We start from the raw sequence: 20,176 nt of genomic DNA, 5'->3' as shown, positions 1-20,176 counted from the left end.
AGTTGGGCAGAGGAAAAGGATTTCTAGTAGCAGATATCTGAGATGACAACACAGTTGGGAGAGAGATTTGCAAAGGAAAGGGTTTCGTTCAAGGTGTTGCAATCCACAGCAGAAATTGAAAAGGTGGGAACCAAATATTTACTAAGATTCAAGGCAACCAAAGACAAGTTATAGAATCATAACAGCATTAAGGTTTCAGGCTTTGCTACTAAAGAAAATAATGGATCTCTCCTCCTTTCTTCTCCCCATTTGCACAGTTTTAAGGCAAAAAGGTGAAAGACTGAAGAAGCCTGTTACACAAGAGATATGTCAGTTTTGCTTTGGCCCCGTGAAAAGAGAGATAACTGTTACCAAACCATTGCCTTTCTAGTACAAAAGATACCTAAAACAGCAGAACTCACTCTTCCCATACCTTCAGATGCATTAATAATATCTGCCTTTTCAAATTGCTGTGTAACCACCTTCGCAGAGCAAAAATATCTTTCAGGAATTCCAAACTTTTGTGCTCAACTTACAATAAATTTTCAGACAGAAAAAAAATTAAGTTTTAAAAAATGCCTAAGCAAACTCTTCAGGGGAAAATGGAAGCAGAGTTTTGAAAACAGCCAGACAGGAAGGTTTTTCACCTGGTTTTAGGCACCTGAAAGTCATTGTTTAATGATAGACATCCAAGGATGAGTTACACAAAAATATTAGGCACATGAGGCCCACTTTAGTTTTTTTAACTGACTCATCTGAGTGACAAGAACTACATTTCAACACTTTTGTGTATTTTGCAATCGACTATACTATATAAAAGACATTGCTATCCTTATTTAGGTAATTTAATTGCTGCTGTAAGTGTTGATATTATTGGTCATGTCTAAAAATGTCATTTAAACATATTCCTCTGGAAATACAGAATTAGCTACAGACAGACAAGGTGATTTTTCAAATTCCACAAAGTACTATAGTTTTAGCATCAGAATACACACAAGCCCTGGGCTCTAATCACTTAACATTCTCTGACCTAGATCATTTGCACCTTAAAATTGCTAGATTCTGTTTAATCCAATGCCATTGCAGAATATTCCTCTCAAATTATACTTTAAAGTTCCTTTTGTTTTTCTATTCCAAGCCTGTTTCTGACTGTGTGGCAGACTAGAACATTGGATAGAAAATTCAGAATTTGCAATTCAAATTCTCGGAGAAGGCTTTAATGCTGAATACTTGTGGACAACATTTAAAAGTCCTGTAGAGTTAAACAATGTAGATTTTTTTCCAATACATGGTGAACTGAATTTACAGATATTATTCAGTTAAGATCTGGAGATAATATTAATATGGTACTTATGCAGAAATCTCACGACAGGCAAGTATTTTGTAAATTCAGCATTTAGTTATCTCTTATCCATTAACAAGAAGCAAAGCAAATAGCTCCCCCTTTTATTCATGCCCCAAGCTAAGCAAAGGGAATGGAAAAGGTTTTTAGAATTACAAATAGAACCTTTAAATTGAAGAAACTTGATAATTTCATTTATGAAAAGCATTGCAGAACTTCTTCTTTCTACACCAGTTGTTATTCAAATCACAGTGCTGAGGATAGAAAAAGACAAAACAAAACAAAACAAAAAGGCAGTAGGAAAAAAAGGCACCAAAAATGGGGAAATAATAAAACATGGAAATAATAAAACATGGAAAATAATCCCGTCAGGTACCCAGTTTCTTTTCAAAGATCAGGCAGAAGTACTGCATGTTTAAATATGCATATTGAAGCAAAAATTGAGGAAAAAGAAAGGGGAGAGTAGGGAGAAATGGAGAAAATGCAAAAAGAATTATGAGCTGTTTTCAAAAAATAGATACCTGAAAATATGAGAATTCATCCATATAATTTTGAAATTTCTATATGCATCTAATTGTGCAAATTGTGAATACACTTTTTCAAGTACTAAAGATTTATATTTCTTATAGAACTATGCAGGTTTGAAAGCCCTAAATATAAATTAAGAATAAAATTACTTAATGTGTAAGATTTCAGAGCAAGGGTTTTGCACCTCCTAAATCCCACTCAAACCCTCAAAATAGGATTTCAGAGGGACTTATGTGTCTCATAGGCAACATGTAGCTGGAAGAGTTTCACCCAAAGAGATAAAACATATTAGCATTACTTCTGCAACTAGTTTATCTACAGTCTTTTGGACTAATTACCTCAGACAAGAGTCTTTTCTTCATATAGTCTTTTAGTGTGGCAAGACAGATCTTTTAGAAATACTAAATATTACAACAAGGCACAAGATTGGATATTATGGATTTGCACAGTAAGACTTACAGGAAAAACAGGATGAAAGAATGCTTTTTCCAAAATCTGAGGCTAATGAGTTGAGCCTCATCTTCTGAACATCTCTGAGAGGTAAGCAAATATTCCTCCACCTATTTAAAAAACACAAATATTGAAACAGTGAATTTATTAATTGTTCAATACCAAGTAATGAGCATATCTAGACTGTTGACTGAATCCAAGTAAGATATTTCCCCACAGATGAATATTTCTAAAGAAATAAGAACAGTATTCCCAATTTGTTTCCACTTAGCATGATAAATCGGTAGAAAATATTACTGTAAAGGAAAAAACAAAAATATAAGAAATGTGAATTTTGAACTAGATAACAAAACATACCCAAATTTAGAAAAAAAGAAAACATGTTGAGTCTGGAAAAGCATGTGAAAGCATAGTGGTGCACTAATTGGTGCTGTGTCTCCACATTAAATAGGCTTTATTTTATATTTCCCTCTTCCAGATTTGTTCAACAACTAATATCTGTGTGATATTAGTTAGTTAGTTAGGGAAAGTGAGATAATTATTCCTGCTCAGGGGAAAAGGTGATACCTGAAAATTGTTGTACCACTGACTTATGGTTATGCTACTACTGGGTCAGAATTTACAGGGTTTTTTTAATTTCTCTGGAAATTACATCTTTTTGACCTTCACCTTTTTTTTTTTTTTTTTGTCATCTATGTTGGTCTTTATCAACATAGAAGAAGATCAATCTTCATCAATCTAATTCACATAATGACTAGATTAACTTCCAGATGACTAACACATTTTTCCACAAATATCTGTTTTATGTTTCTTCTCTTTTAAGCTTCCTTGATCAGATTTTCGTGGACCATCAACATCCATGGAGCTTCAGTAGAAGGATATACTGCAAAAGCTTGTAGGAATTTTTAGATGCTGTATTATCTGCTACAAAAAAAGTGCCCTAAACACACTAGTTTTCTCTGTAGCTCATCTTTCATTAGAGTTATTTTTTTGCAATTCTCATTTTCACTTTCTGAAACAATCCCCAGAGACTAGGAGACGTGTTTCACCCTTGTTGCTTAACTTCTTATATTATTTTCTGAATGCTGTAGGCAGCAACTTGGTATTTTACAGTTTTGCAGAGTTCAGCTAATGGAAGCTGTAGTTTTATCAAATGGCTGTCTTAAAGTCCTGAAGAAAAAAATCTTTCACAAGGGCATCAAGACTGGAGTGTTGAGACCACTTCAACAGCAAAGAACATTTGGGTTAACGCTTTCTGTAAGAAAACAAGCCCGTTATATGTTTGGCAGAAATGAGAAGTTGAACATCCGTTTGTCTTTTGAACACAGAGCAATTACACCAGCAGATTGTCAATATCCATGCTCAGCACACTTAGCTCTTGCATGGAGCCTTCTGTACAACAGAAAATAACATGGCTCCTGGCAAGGAGAGATCTTGAACCTCTCTAGAGAAAAAAAAGTGAAGGCATTTATTGGGAAATGCAAATAGCTGATTAATTGGGTTCAATTAAACCCATCTTGACTGTTTCCTATGAAGAGTGCAATTAGTTTCTTCAAAATGTATTGTATATTTCTGCTCTGCAGTGAAAGGAGATCCAAGGTACCGGTGTTGATGTGCTGGTAAAAAACAATTTGAAGATATGAAAGCCACAACAGAGTCATATTCTAGTAAAAAATCTTACTGAATTTGAAGAAATTTGTCATTGAAATCCTAAATTTACTATATTTGTATTCAACTACTGACATGTAAATAGAATCAAAAAGGTTAATGAAGCTTGTCATGAACATATGTTTGGGAACACATAGAGGGACATGGGTAAATTGAGTCCCAATGGCCAGATCCAATGTCCAGTGAAGGTAAATAAAGAACTACATCAAGCATGAGATCAAGCCCTAATCTAAGATGCAAACACAATTAAGACCAGACTGTATTATTCCTGGAGCTATTGCGCCTGGCTACACATAAAAAATTCCAAATTACATGCAATGAAATGGGAACAGAATTTAAAAAAAAGACAAAAAACCCAAAAAACTAATTTTTCAAGTTCTGTATCAAATGAGAAGTGGATATAAAGTCCACTGTTACACACAGTATCTTGTTTGACTCTTACAAACACTATTTTTCAGCTCCCATGACCTTTTTACCACGTCACCTTCACAAGTAGATAAGTTTGCTGTGAATTCTTACTGCATGGTACATTATGCACACAGTGGTAATTGTAATTAATTCCAAAAGTATTTATAAAGAATCCAGTGATGTGTCCTGCATTCTCAGAGCAATATGCCCTAGTTTCCATTCTAAACAACACTTTGGGCTTTTGCGGTTTTTTTGGTAGTGTTTGTTTTGTTTTGTTCCAAACTTCTTTTGAAAAAGTCAGGGAATTTTCCATGCGCAAGAAAAAGTGTTTTGCCTCCTCATTCCCATCTCTGTTACAGAATAAACTACCACCAGGCTCATAGAGAAACAACAATGAAAAAACAACTGATCTAAGAACTGCTTCTAATAAAGCAACGTCTTTACCCAAAATTTGCTGTTAGTCAGCATACAAATGTAAGTACCTATAATACCATGATTTTTATACTCTAGAGGTAATTGTCTGACATTAAGTATTCTGATTTTATAATGTTGACCTGTAATTTTTTTTCTCCTTCACCTACTGGAACTAGTTCTCTTGCCTAGTTTGAACTTCAAGTCACCTACAGAGAAAAAAAAAAGATTCAATCAACTATTACATAAATTGATTTTATAAACTGAAATACTTACTAAATGTGAATATAGAAGGGTTTTTCATACAATGGTCCATGAATATTTAGCAGACACTCTTAACTGTTATGAATTTATGGATATTTCCATATTCTATTTCTCCAGCTATGTTGCTGGGGTATTGAAGAGAGAAAAATCCTAATTAAAAGTAATCTAAATTGGTTAAGAAATGCAAGAGAAAATCTAAATAAATCCCAGGATTGCCTGAACTAGGTAATGAATAAAAATAGTTATTTTTAATAGGCCCATAAGAGATTAATAGAAATGTCTCAAGTGATCTTTGGGCTTTCAGGTCATGGTAGCTACTGGTGATGTTGCCTAAAAGCTAATGCACATGTGAACCTGGCATACATAAATAAATGTGCATGTCTGTGTTAATGTGCAACATCCCACTCGGAATCCTCCATTTCAAGGAAAAAAAAATGTAGAAGAAAATAAAGAAAGCACTGCTCATTTTCATCTAGACAAACAACAGACATGGCAGAAGAAGGATTTTCAGAACAACAGCAGAAATATGGTAGCTGGATGTCAAATAATAACTAACAGGACAGAATACATTTGGTCCACACTGGTTAGATGATACATTTTACACAACCTTGCCCATCAGCTGACACCTGATCTAAACTGGTTATCCAAGTCTGAGGTAAGCCCTCCTACAAAGATCTACAATTTGACAAAATTAATTGTACTATAAACTTCATTTCCTGGTATCTAAAACTCAGTGTGATGAACCAATGAATCCTAGAATCCCAGAATGGTTTGTGTTGGAAGAGATCTTGAAGATTTTCTTGTTCCAATCCTTCTGCCATGGGCTGGGACAACTTTAACTAAAGCAAGTTGCTCAGAACCCCATCTAGCCTGGCCTTGAACACATCCAGGGATGTGTTTCACATATTCCAGGGCCTGCACAGTAAAGAACATTTATCTAGTGCAAACTAAACCTACTGCTGGTCTTACTAAGTGGATAACACCTAAAAAGACTTTTAAAAGATTGCAGAATACACACTGTGAGTAGAAGTGTTATAACCCCAGCTGGCAGGTTGGGCCTACATGGCCCCTCCTTGTGCACTTCACCTTGTGAGTGCCAGAGGGAACCAGAAGGGTAAAACTGAGAAAATTTGTGGGTTGAGATAAATTTCAGTGAGCAAAGCAAAAGCACAAACAAAGCAAAACCAGGAATTCACTCACCCATCCCAGGGGCAGGCAAGGTGCTCAGCCATCCCCAGGAAAGGAGGCCTCCATGACATGAAATTGTTACTCTGGAAAACAAACACCATCACTCAAGTGCCCCCTCATTCCTTTTTCCCTTAGCTATATAAGGTGAACATCACACTGTAGAGTGAGGAATATCCCTGTGGCCAGCTGGGGTCAGCTATCCCAGTTGTCCCATCCCAGTTTCTGGCACACTCTCAGACGTCTCCCCTGTGGAGTAGGATGAGAAGTAGAAAAGGTCTTAACTTACAGACTTTACTTAGGGACAACTAAAAATATCACTGTGTTATCAATATTTTTCTCATACTAAATCCAAAACACAGCATTGTACCAGCTGTGTTGGGAAGAAACTTAACTCTATCCCAGCTGAAGCCAGCATAAGAAGTATTAGAATTTATGTAGGTATTCCACAAGAGAAAAAAACTACACCAGAATTTATTAGTCATGTAATTTATTAGTTGTTAATTACTTGCTTCTCTTTATTAACATATTACACCTCAGAGAATAACTCTAAGGTAGGTAAATTAAACTAGACTTCCTTTGCTGATGTGTAATTTGCAACACAAAGAATGTAAATAATGAGTGGAGATGGGAATGGAAGTTAGTGCCCTGACAATGATAATTTTATCTGAGTATTGCCTTTGGGGCTTAAATATGTGCAACAGGAATCACAGCAGGAAAGCAGAAGCTGGAGGTAATATATCAGAAACAAGAGTGCAGAAATGAGCAGAAACCATCTGAACAGAACAAGATACTGTAGTAAAGAAATAAGAAAACTTCTGTATGGAAATGGGAAAACTTTGAACAAGGAAGGGGAAACGACCTGGCAAACCCTCTCTAGGAGTGTCCCACAGGTATCAGCAGGAACATGAGAGAAGGATCCATGCTAATAGGCTGGCACTGTGGCAGAGACACAATCCCCCCATGTTACATGCCTAATTTAGAGGGCAATTTCTGCTGGTTGAGAGAGAGAAACATTCTCTCAGAAAGAATGGCCGGAGTGCTGCTGAGTAGAGTCTGCTTTCAACGTGCCTCTCCTCAGATGTTTCACTGCAATTCCTGTGTTCAGGGTTACCATAACCACTGCTCATAATAAAAATTTAATAGAAAATTTATATATATCTAGTACACATTTAATATTTGTTCTTGTTACCATCACTGCTTTTACAGATTTTGTCATTCTGGGCCCACTGTCACCCTGTCACTGCCCTCAACATGAAGGAGAGCATTCATGGATTAAGATGACCATAGTAACAGTGAAAAGAGTACCAGAGATTTGAGATTTGAGATTTGATTTTGAAATATAATAAAATTTCCACATGGTTGTGATTCAATATGGAGCCAGTCCAGGCCTGTTAAATCTGTGAGAAGCTTTCCATTGACCCCAGTGAACACTGAACCCAGTGCTATGAATTCAAATAGTTGCTTATTTTATGCAGATCACAAATCCTGCAGGTCTTGAGCTTTATAATAGTCTGTGAGAAAGTTTTGATGAGCTAAAGGCAGTATTGAAATGGATAAATTGATTAGATTTCTTAATATTATTTGGGAATGTAAATAAAAGCATCTTTTTTTACAAGAAAGACTTTTTTTCAGATTTTTGCCTGCAAATAAGAATAAATTAAGAAAAAAAAAAAAAAACTGAAAAAAATGCATAACCAAACTAATTGTCCAGATTCCCAGAGGGGAAAATAAGTAAATATCCCTTACTGGTTTTATGTTTCCAAAATGCCTGTTATTAATGAACTGGAGTCAAGTATTTGTGGAACTTTAACTTGAATAGGTGAGAGGTATAAGCTAAGATCTCTGCTCAAAAAAATGGAATAATGGTGCAAAACCATCTCAAAAAACTAATTTACCTGCCACTGAATAATGTGTGGCTTTTGAGAAAATCTCACACTTAAATTAGAAAAGTAATACATGTTTGTGTTCTCCCTGAATAATATTGAGGATTATCAATTAGAAAGGAAAATCTTTGCAAGGTTTAAATAATACAAATCAGGGTTTTATGGGCACAAGCAATGATATGGCAGACATATGTGAATGAACACAGTTCACCATGAAGCACAGTACATCACTTTCAAACTTTTATAACACAGTCACTTAATAAACACATGCACAAGGTGCTCTTCTGGAAAGAAAATATTCCTTCTTTGGGGGGGATATGAAGACTGGGATTAAGATACTTTCCAAGTTAGCAGGATTGTATAAAGTGTTTGGCATTGACAGAAAGACTCCACTGAGTCCACTGATTTGCTCCAGAACAATATAATTTATTTTTTTAGAAGCTCTTGCGTACAACGCAGCTACAGAAGTTAAATAATGAAAAACAGAAGAGATAGAAAAGAGAGCTGAGAGTAATGTATAAGGAAAATGTAACTCAATTTTATTTGAAATCTAGGAAGCAAGATATTTGATAAGAAAGCAAAAATATGCCAAGGTTCATTCAAAAATCTAAGCTTTCTCTGGTTAATTGCTAATGAATCATTTTGACATATATCTGGTAAATGTCATGTCTTAACTAGGGGAATGGTCCAGTTATGTCAGGACATACTTCAGTGCTTCTGAGTATTGGGATCAGAGTCTGCCAAAGTGTTTTGTTAAAGAATATCTCAGCTCAGGACTAAAAGCTTCAGGAAAAAAAAAAAAAACACACCAAAACATATGTGGAGCAAGAGGGGATAACAAAAAAAAAAAAAGGATAACAGAAACACCTAGGTCAGATGGAATTTTTAAAACCAAAAAAATCTAAAAAGTTAGTCCATTATCATAAATCGGCTGTAAATTCTTGGGAATTTTGCCATGATCACTGATGAGAACAGAGTCCTAACTTATGCCAGTAACTTCTGAATAGCCCAGCTAGAGACTGAGAGAAGTAAGGAAGTCTATCAACTCATTTCATCTAAAAAGTCTGTATTTTCTCTCTTCTACTCAATCTATCTGCCTGTCTGTTTATCTATTTTTGTGTCTGAAAACCAGAAAATTAAAACTGGAGAGGTAAAACCACTTTTTTTTTTTTTTTTAATTTGTCATTTTTTTCCCTCCAGAATATGTTCCTCCATTTTGTCCCCTAACTTTCTTTTGGAAGAAAAGGAAGACCAATCCTATGATTTTATGTAACGTTCATTTCCATGATGAATCCTCACTATATTGTTTTCTGTAATTCATCTTTCCTTGGTCTGAGAAGTGTGCTATTTCCCTAAAGAAAAAGTAGCACAGCCTCATAAATCTCAGTGTTTGGCAGATTCCCAGAACTGACACTAATTCTTCTTTAGCTCATTTTAACAATCAAAATTTAGAAGTAAAAGGGATAAAGTTTGACCAGGTTATTTTTTCTTTCGTATTTCCATATGTTAATGCAATAGGAATCTGACATTTTCAGAATTGAGAAAATGCAGGGGGAAAGTGTTTGATAAGTTGTCATGATTTATTTTGATTAATTAACCCACAAATATATATTTTTTTAAAAATGAAAAATGCAGAAAAACATGGGAAAAGTATAATCTTTTTTTTTTTTTTCTGGAGAAAAAAGCTGCAGAAATTGAGCTATTAATCATAGAAACATAATGGCAAGGACTGTTTTCTGTCATTATGTCCAGTCTTCTGCCATCAGTGGCAAGATATTAATTTCTTGATTCTTGTGGAATTGTTTTCCTCTGTTATTTTCTATCTTTTGCTGTTCTGTGAGTAGATCCAGCCTTTGCTTCTCTTCTCTGTTACTCACAACTTCCCCATGTACATTTTCAAGAGCATGTGTAGGAAACTGCTGGAAACATTTCATTTATACAGCAAGGTGAATAATACTTTTGAAACACGAGGTGAGTAACGCCATCATAGCTTTTATTTTTAGTTTTTTGTTTTGTTTTTCCAAAACATCTGAGAACATAATCTCATGTGAAGATGAGAACAGAGTCTTTTGAGATGAAATTCATTTTGACTCATTTTTCCAGGAAACACTGCATTATCTATGGTGAGTTGAAATCCTCTGTAGTGATGCAAAGGCTCAGGAGGCGATAGAGACATCAGGGATTTCCAGATCACTGCACTAATATAGGCAGAAGTCTGTGGCTGGGCTTATTAATATTCTGGCCTTACCTGCACAAACCAGAACAACCAAGAAATGGACCGTTCCTCCCTATCTGTACTTCCAGATTATTGTACACAGCTGCCTCAGTGCACTGCCCCAAAGGTTATGTGCTCCTTTCTGCACGAACCCGCCGAGTAGAAAGATCTTTTCCCCAGTGCAGTAGAGAGAAATTTAAGCTCAGTCTCCAGAATCAAAAGCAGCCGAATTCTGGAACAAGGCAGTTCTCTACTGAAATGTCACTATTTATACCTGTCTGCAATTAATTTGTTTGATGTACTTAGCAAGGTTTCCTGAAAACATAGAGGCTATTTCATGTACAATTAGAATTTCTACTTCCTCCTCCCCCCCATTTTCTTCTGTGCTGCCTCTGATATTTTCTTGCACCCACTTGCAACCTGTGTTCATGAATTCATACACAATTATTTATATACTTACTTATTTTTGGTATTCTTAGAAAAAGTCTGGGTTTTATTAAAAATAAATCCTGGGCCATTATTTTGTTGCTCTAAGCCTGAAAAAGGTTCAAGAACAGCTTTTGCTCTGCCTTTGATGGTACCATCCATTCTCCTGCCTGTGGCTGTTTATTCACTTAAAGGTGCCTTTGAAATATTGTCTAATTCCTTGCTCTGTACTCTAGTGTTCTTTTATGCTTTATGGAATGAGTAACAGACTCGATTCAATAAAAAGAATTAGAATTAAAATCAATTGGCTTTATTTTCTGTGTCTTTATGGAAAATAATGACATAGAACATGCAATATTGTATCATTATCTCTTCAACAATCCTCATAAATTATGAACATATTGCATTTACTCCTACCTATCTGGTGCTCTTATTATACATTTGCTTCCTTAATTAATGCAATATTCTTCATTCTTTTCCTCCTGGAAAAGAACTACTTATGCCACTAAAGAGGAAAACTTGCTGGTCTATTAAACATGAATTGGTAAGCGGTTGGAATCCAGACTGAAAAATAAGTAAAAATTCTTCATTTAAAAAAAGAAAAAAAAAATGTAGAAAGTTCTAGAGAGGCAAAGAGGGAAGCATAGAATATGTATATACATATGTATCTGTTTATAATTGAAATTAAGTTTAAGGATATGAAAAGCAGCCTGAGAGGATAACGGCGAGAGAAGTTAGTATATATTCATTTTTTTCAGTGAGAAAATCTGTGACACCAGTTGTCTTCAGAGTCTAAAATATGCATTATTATTACAGATTTCTGAATGCTGAACATCTAAGTGATATATTCACCTACTGCACTTATGATCTTTCAAGGGTATCTGAGGTTTCTTTCTCCCAGGAAGACAGTCTGAGACTTTGGGTTCAAGGGAAACTCCACTACAATACAAAGGCAAAAGCACAAATGCAAAAGCTTAGGAAGGGCTGAGTTTCTTGCTCATTTCTTTTCTTAAAGTGAGTATCTGTTAGCAAAATTTCATCAGTCATGCCCAGGCTGCCTCCTCCTTGTGTAAGACGCAGTCCCTCCTAATGAGCAAATTTTGCAATATTTCAAGAATAGAAAACTGACCTAAAGCGCACCAAGGCACTTGAAATATTCATATCACTGTAAGAAACTTTGCACAAACCCTTAATACCACAAAGGGCTGTGTTTCACAGAGCAAGCAGTCTCTCTTGTTGATGAATATTGTACTAAGCCAGAGTAGCCTGAGACATACAAATTAAAACATAATATAAAGTATGAAGTCCCATGTATTATGAGTTCTTCTGGAAAGAACTAAGTGCATATTTACCATAAATTGTGCTAATAATATTTCATATATTTCTTCAGCCCAGACCACACAACTCTGGACCACAGCTGGTCCAGTCCCAAGGAACTCTTGGGCAAGCCTGAAAACAATCCTGTAATCACAGGGAATTGAAAATTGAAGAGTGAAATTAAAGAGGTTCAAGTCAGAATGTTTAACAGAAAACCTGTTTCTGCAATGATTTACAATAGAATGTTTGGAGGAATAGCACTTTTGATGCCTCAGATGCAATCTTTTTTATTTTTCAGATTCTGTGCTGCTTTAGTGTGTATTTCTGAGTTTCGTATTAGCTCTCTTCACAGAGCAGGTAGACAAAACAATTCTTCTCTAGCTAGGGACCAATGACAAATGATCCAAATCTCAGGCCCAAGAGCATAAGCAACAGCAGAATGAAGAAAGAAAAACAAGAAGGATGGGACTTCATAATCTAAAACTATAACTGGACAATTAACTCAAATATGCTAATGGATCAAAACTGATAAAAGTGAGAGATCTTGTGACCAGTCATCCATTTTGTGACCCTTTTGCCACCATTTTGGGTCCATCTTGGGTGTAGCTCTGCCTGGCTCTTGCCGAAAGTGGGTCCATTGAGGCTTCCGAATAAATCCCTATTTTATTCTTTAACTCCATCTGGCCTCTGTTCTAGGTCAGCCTTCACAAGACATCAGTTTCCTTCTGGATCTTCAAGCAACTGGAGCTTTTGTCTTCTGCAGCTGGAACAAACAGTGCTCAGCTGAGTTTAAGACAGAAAATATGCAGAACATTGAAACACGAGTTTTAAGTGATGATTTGTTAAAGAACCCAAGAGATTTGGTTTATTATTGGTGATTATTGATTATTTATTATTGATGATTATTCCAGAAGTTATACACGCTAGCTGTCTGTCCAGGAGAAAACATGGACCATGCACATTTAAGCTGGAATTGATATAAAAACACATCTTTACTGCAGTGTTGTAACTGGTGGACATTTTACATTAAATATTTTTATGGGATTTTTTTTAAGGAGCATTTTTATACTTTTGGTTGATTTTAACCTTTTTTCTAAAATCAAAATAGCATTCTTTCATCTATATATTTTTATTTCTTGTTTTATTTTTCCTTGCTTCAAATTTAAAAAAAGAAATGACGAGCATAGGAAGGAAAACCAAAATATGACCCTTTTTCTAACAAAAGTATTTCCCTAATACACCCGACATTCCTGGAAGTACTTACTTTAATATTTGACTGAAAACTTTTGCAGAGGCTTCCAACCAACTTGAGCTGTGTAGTTCACTGTCAATCCAGCATAGGAACAGGAATATTTGGCTCTGTTTTTCAGTTCATAAATATTATCTCTATTCCACAATAGATATGTACACTAATAGTGAGCAAAGACAGAATCAAACACAGGGCAGCACTACCTGTGCAGGTTGGACTCCAAACTCTGAAGAGAAAACCATTCTACTTTAGAGAACTGTGGCACAGATCACTAAATTTCAATGTGAATATTTCTAAGATTTCTGAAACTCATCAAAACTTTCCCCTTTTATATTTAGATGCCATTGCTTGAGTTAGTGTTCTCCACCATCATCTCATCTGTATAGCAAACAATCCAATGAGAGACTATATTAGTTTTTTAAAATTTGTGTTATGATGCCAAGGAGGAAAAAATAAATTAAAAATGGAAATTTTATCTAGTATACTAAGAGAGAAATAACTATTTTCTACAAGAAATGACTGATTAACTCCATTCAGATCTTCAACTATTTGTACAGACCCTTTTTTTTTTTTTATTCTAGACAGTAGTGAGTTGTAAATATGAAAATATGCACCACAGAAAGAATATTTACTTTAAATAAAATCCTCTAGAAAGCCTAAGCTGTTTGATATCACAGATCTTAGAATCAGGGTTTCAATAAGAAAAGCCAGAATAATGACAAATACTATATTGGGTTTTGGTTTAATTATTGTTATTTTAAGAGCTTGCCTGAACCAAGAGGTTACAGATATTTTTGTAAAACAACACTATTTATCATATATTACCTAATCTGGAAAAGAAAAATGCTTCATATCAGTTTTTCCAAGAAAAAAAAAAAAAAAAAAAACCAACCAAAAAAAACGGGCTTCTACAAAATCTTCTTTTTTTCCCCTTTCTAAGAGGTCTGGAAAAATAGCTTTTCTGCAGAGCTCAGTTACTGCATTTTCTTTGCTAATGAATTCATCACACTTGTTGCCAGAAATTAAAGCAGATTTCACCTTCCTTTTCTAGTTAATCCTCTTAAGTAAGATTTTCTGAAACTAGAGCCTAACATGCAGTTTCTTAACACATGCTTAGATGGTAGAGTTATGTTTTTCTAGGAGATCATTGCTTTTGACCACCAGGCCATTTAGTTGGAATCCTTAAGTTTCAGTCTAATTTGGAGTCATAAAATGTTCCAATTGAAGGTTTTGCTGCCTGCCAAAGGGTTCAGATGGGAGAGAAGCTTATAAGTCTATGTGGTTTTAAAGAGGGAGAAAAAGGTGTTTGTCCAGAATTGTTCACACCCATCCTTCAGAAAAATTGAAATAATTTATTTACTTCATCACTAAGGAGGAAAGACAACAAAGAAAAGAGTTAAGACATTTTTCTGACTGAAGTTTCCAATATAAATACTGTTATCCATTCACTAAGAAGTCTATGTGAAAAAACCGTGGCCAAGGCCAATTCCAAAAGCAGAACCTCCCAGTCCTTAGGAAATTGATGCATCTGGTAAGGACATAATAAACCCTCTGCTGAAGTGGGGTCTCCTGCCGGCAAAGCCAGCAGGAACCTTGCTGAACTTGCCACAGCTGGAATTCACTCTTTCTGCATAGTGCACTTGTATCATTCATTAAGTCACTTTCTGTCTCTGTACAAAACTGTACCAGCTCATCCCTACCAGCATTAATTTCTAGAGGGAGAGAAAAGATTCTTAGCCTTGGAAATGCCTTGAAAACAGAAGCAGCAGTGCAAAGAGCACAGCCACAGAGCAGACAACCCTTTGATTTCAGACACTGGTACATGAGGGAGATTTGTCTTCTGTTATTATAGCTTTATGGTCTTTTAGCAGAGCATCAAATAGAAGATGCTGAGAAACTATCAAGCCAATATTATGTTATTAATATTCAGATCTGGTTCGAACAGCAAGAAAAGAATGTTTCCCTTAATGTGAAATAAAAGGCATTGTTCTTGGAGGATCTGTGTTTCTAAACAAAGGTAAAGTGTGATGGAACTTTGTTAATTTCTTTTCCCGATTACACAACAATATTTTCCCATGATAACAAAACTGGAAAGAAGCTGTACTACTTGGTAAACAAGCTTGCATGCTGTGTGCCATTTTCTGTCACTATTTATGCTGCACTCTGAACAGGGGATACTTGCCCTTTGGAGGAAAAAGATAAAGACAAACATATGGGCCAGGTTTTTGTTCAGGTCCTAATTTCTCTGAACTCTTTATTATGCATCCAGACTGGCTAACGTCATTTAGAGGAATGCCAACAGCCCTTATCACTGTTTCTTTATTTTTCTGTACCTGAACACACCACAATTAGGAAATCATTCTCAGCTATTCCCATGCTTATCTCTCAAAACCCTTTTTTCCCTCTGCATGCTTGCATCAGCCACTGAGCCCAGGCCAGGAAAGCATTCTCCATACCACTATCGGTGTTCCTCATGAAAAACATTTTTTTGAGTCTTTTTTTGAGACTGAACCAGTCCTCAGAAGTATAGATGATGGTAAGTCTTTTCACTGAACCATAAAATATGCCGAGTTGGAATGGACTCATCAGGATCATTAAGTCCAACTCCTGGCCCTGCACAGAGCACTCCAAAAATCCCAGCACATTCCTGAGAGACTTGTCCAAACACTGCTGGAACTCCATCAGGCTTGGTGCTGTGACCAGTGCCCTTGGGAGCCTGTTCCAGTGCCCAAACACCCTCTGGAGGAAGAACCTTTAACAAATATCCCAATCTAAACAACAGTATTAGGTCCCCTGACACAGCTTCAGACCGTTCCCTGGGGTCCTGTCCCTATCACAGAGCAGAGATCAGATCCTGCCCCTCCTCTTCCTCACAGGGAGCTGGGACTGCCCTGGGGTCTTCCCTCAGCCTCCTCCTCTGCAGCTGCAGAGACCCAGTGCCCTCAGCCCCTCCTCACAGGGCTTCCCCTCATGGACCTTCACCACACTTGTGCCACTCTTTTGGACACTTTTTAATGGTTTTGTATCTTTTTTATATTGTAACACCCAAAATTGCCCCCAGGACTCAAGGTGAGCATGCACCAGGTCAGAAGAGAGTAGAACAATCCTCTCCTTTATCTGCCTGGTTCTCAATTTTGATATCTCTAAACAAAGAGATAGAAAAAATCTTTCCTGATATCTGTGCCTTTTGCATCTATGTGTAAGCAGGTTTTGACACGTCAACCAGAAAAACCTGGGAGAAGGTTCACATTCAACACAACCATTTGTCAGGCGTTCCCCACATTCAATTCCCAAGGTGGATATGTCCTCAAAATCTCTGTGTAAAGATTTTTCATTATGAAAAAGAACTTTGTCCGACATACCACATCTCTTTAGGAGATGAAATCTCGCAAGGAGCCTTACTCAGTAGCTGTTGACCTGTAAACAAGAAGAATTTCCGTTAGTTATTCATTCCCTTCAAATCACAGAATCATAGAATGGTTTGGGTTGGAAGAGACCTTAATGATAGCCTAGACACAATTGCCCTCTTATGGGCCATGTGAAACAGGATGCAGTGAGCAGAGAGACAGGTTGATTATTTAAAATAACCACCACAGTCAGATAGAGACCAAACTTCACCCAACAAAGACCTGGATGAGGATCTTGTCTGAGACTTGGAGTGTGTTCCCCATCCTGGAAGTGTTCAAGACTGGATGGTGTAGGTGAAAGGTGCGAGGAGAGGTGTCCTTGACCATGGCAGGATGGCTGGAGCTAGATAATTTTCAAAGGCCCTTGTAACCCAACCCAAACCATTCCATTATTCTATTTCACTTAGATCTTCTTGAAAATATAAAAAATTAGATAAATAAACACATACACAGACACACACACACACACACACACACTCTCTCTCTCTCACAAAATTCACCTTCCATACCACACCTGAAACCTTTCCCAAGCATAGCACATTAACCCCACAGAGGTTAGGCACTGGTAAGAGGCTTTATAACTCATAGGGAAAAACCCCCACTCCCTGTGTGAAACAGCTGCTTTCACACAGTTTGTTCAGTGTTGCTTTCCATGTATGCTGCACAGCCTTGGAATGAAAAGGTCCTCTCCAGAGGAAAAGATCACAGGTGGCAAGCTGAGACACCCTATTGGTGTTCAAGCTCACATGTTTATGAAGTCAATAGAGTGCAGAGCTTTTTTAGACAGTTGCTTCCAGTGGTGAAGACAAATGAAGAACAACACCCAATGAGCTGTGACTGGAACCCTACAAAATGTTTTGCTCATAAACTGAATTTTCATGCATGAAAAATAAAAACCTTTAGGGACCAGGACTGCTTGATGGTTATTTTAAAAAGCTGAAAATTTGGAAAACAAATTTCATCTGCATCTTTTTCTCAATCAAGTGTTTCTCAGCATATGTGTCAGAATTTCAAACAGTTTTATTTTTATTTTTCAGCCCAATGTCCCATGAGTAGTTACCATATGTAAAAAAAAACAGCTTTTGCCAGCAGGATAAAAGCAGAGAAGCAACAAGGTACTAAGTGTGAAACTTCTGTACAGCATCAAGTATTACACAAAAACCAAAGAGCAGTTTTCACAAAAGCTGAAAAAACTGAATTGAGACCTTCATATTTATTCAGCGTGGGTTTATTTTGTTTTTTCTTCTTTTCCTTTTGTGAAACTATATAGACTTTCAGGAAATCCTTTTCTCATTCAGTTTAGGGATTATTTTCATTCATTTTAAAGTAATCCATAAAAATTGCATTCACATCTAAAAAGTGGTCCTGGATTTTTCATAACTGTAGTAGTGATTAGAATGAAATCAAATAGAGTGACTTGTTCTGCCTATGTTCTTACAAATTTCCTTCAGTATAAAAAAGGAAAAAGTAGTGAAGATAAAAATAATTTTACTCATTTTTTTGTAAATTAAATTCAAAGTTATTTTCAGTTCTCAATATTATGCCTGTAATATGCAGCACATCTTTATGGCTTTCAGACTTATGTGGTCTTTCCTGATTTTGGAGGTATCCTCTCATTTCTAATGCATTGTCTCAGCAAGTTTCAGTCATCTGGGTTATTTCAAGACCATGCACTTACTGACAATTTTACCCACTCGGGTAGGTGGCATACTTCATGCTCCTTGGCATTTTGATGCAGTTGTCCGTGGTTGGATTGTATATTGTTCACATATTCCCTTCTAAAACTGAATTATCAAAACCTCAAAGCTTCAGAATCTACCACAAGCTTCAGGACACTGGCAGAAAGGCACCTCCTGAGACACAGAGTCCAGACTTGCTTTTTGCAGGCAACACTGAAAACTCAACCATTTTATCTTTGTTTTGCTTCTGTGGGCCACATTACCAAGTCAGTTCCTGAGCCTCCTTCTCCTGTTCTTAGAAAATAATTTAAAACCTTGGCTTATTTGCTTTCCAGCCATTATACATGTATTTCCTCTTCTACTGGCATGTCTCTTTCTCTCTAAGTAGCCTGTCTAGCTTTCTAATGCTTACCCTCTCAAAATGTTTATTTGCTGCAGTCATATTCTGTCATCTTTCATTTTGCCAGGCTAAAAGCACCCAGCTGCTTTCATCTACAGTAGTTTGATGGATTCTCCATTCTCTGGTCTCTCTAACAGTCCCTCTTTGCGATTTCTCCCATTTGATTTTGTTCCCATAATTATTCCTGGTTTTTCTTATCAAGCCACAGGAGTATATCGTGCAAACGACATTTCTTCTTCCCTGTATCCCCAAGACCCTACAACTATCCAAATTAAACCGATAATAATAATTGCTGAAAAATAGCTGCACCCAAGATGATTATCTTCATCCCTATCAGTCTTTGTTCTAAAAGCAGGATTCTTACTATCCTTCTTGGAGAGAATAGTATGACAATTCAGTCTGTTAAATTAATTTGGTTTCAATTTCTTCTGTCCTCAAGACTGTGCAGTTATTCCTGTATGATATTTTCATCTTTCTCTATAATGATAGAGGTTCTCATAATAAGATAAACTAGAACATTTAATTTCAAATATAAAGCCTCAATTTACAAAACTTTCTGTTGTTTTCCTGCTTGTGGGAAAATCAGGTTTTATTGTGGTATCTTTAGCAGCACTGAACTGTGGAAGCAGTTCAGTTAGTTAGTGGAAAGAAATTAATTGTTAAAGGAAAATTGTGATTTTTATATGTTGAAAACTGGCATTTTGAGCATATGGAAATGCTGTTTCCACACACATATGTTTAATCCACAATTTACAGTGAATTGTCTTAAATCAAGAGATTCTTAACTCTCAGTGTCTTGAATAGAAGTCGGAAGAAAAACCATCTCCTTTACTTTTCCCCTCCTTTTTAAAAGAAACAAGTATTTTCTCTTTCACATACACATGAACACACAACCACTCTCTTAGCTATTCATTACATCCTTAGAAGAGAACTAAAGTTAAACTATCCTCTGAGGATAACAAAATGCAAAATTAACTCTGGACTGAATGAAGTGCATATGGCCATGGAGAATTATTTGTGAGCTATTCCCAGTGAAATGTGCATATCTAATTTGATTCCAGTTGTGTTTCATGAAGAAATAAAGTCTTTAGCATCACATCCCTATTGCAATTTTTTTCACCAAAGCTTAAGTGTCAATCAGCACCAAAATTTTCTCATTGAACTCTCCATTTCCCTCATTTGTCTTCTATTTCTCCCTCATACTTTCAAACTCCACACAAAAGAACAATTCAAGAATGTTTTATTCAGGTTGAGGTAGTCTTTGCATAGCAAAAATAACCCCAAAACAATCTCACTTGTTATGCCATGTTTAGGGATTCAGCACGGTTATGACATTCTGGATACCCATGTTTGTATTTTCAG

The sequence above is a fragment of the Zonotrichia leucophrys genome, chromosome Z (genome assembly GCF_028769735.1).
Source record: "Zonotrichia leucophrys gambelii isolate GWCS_2022_RI chromosome Z, RI_Zleu_2.0, whole genome shotgun sequence".
Lineage (NCBI taxonomy): Eukaryota > Metazoa > Chordata > Aves > Passeriformes > Passerellidae > Zonotrichia > Zonotrichia leucophrys.
Note: the sequence above shows the minus strand (reverse complement) of the source record.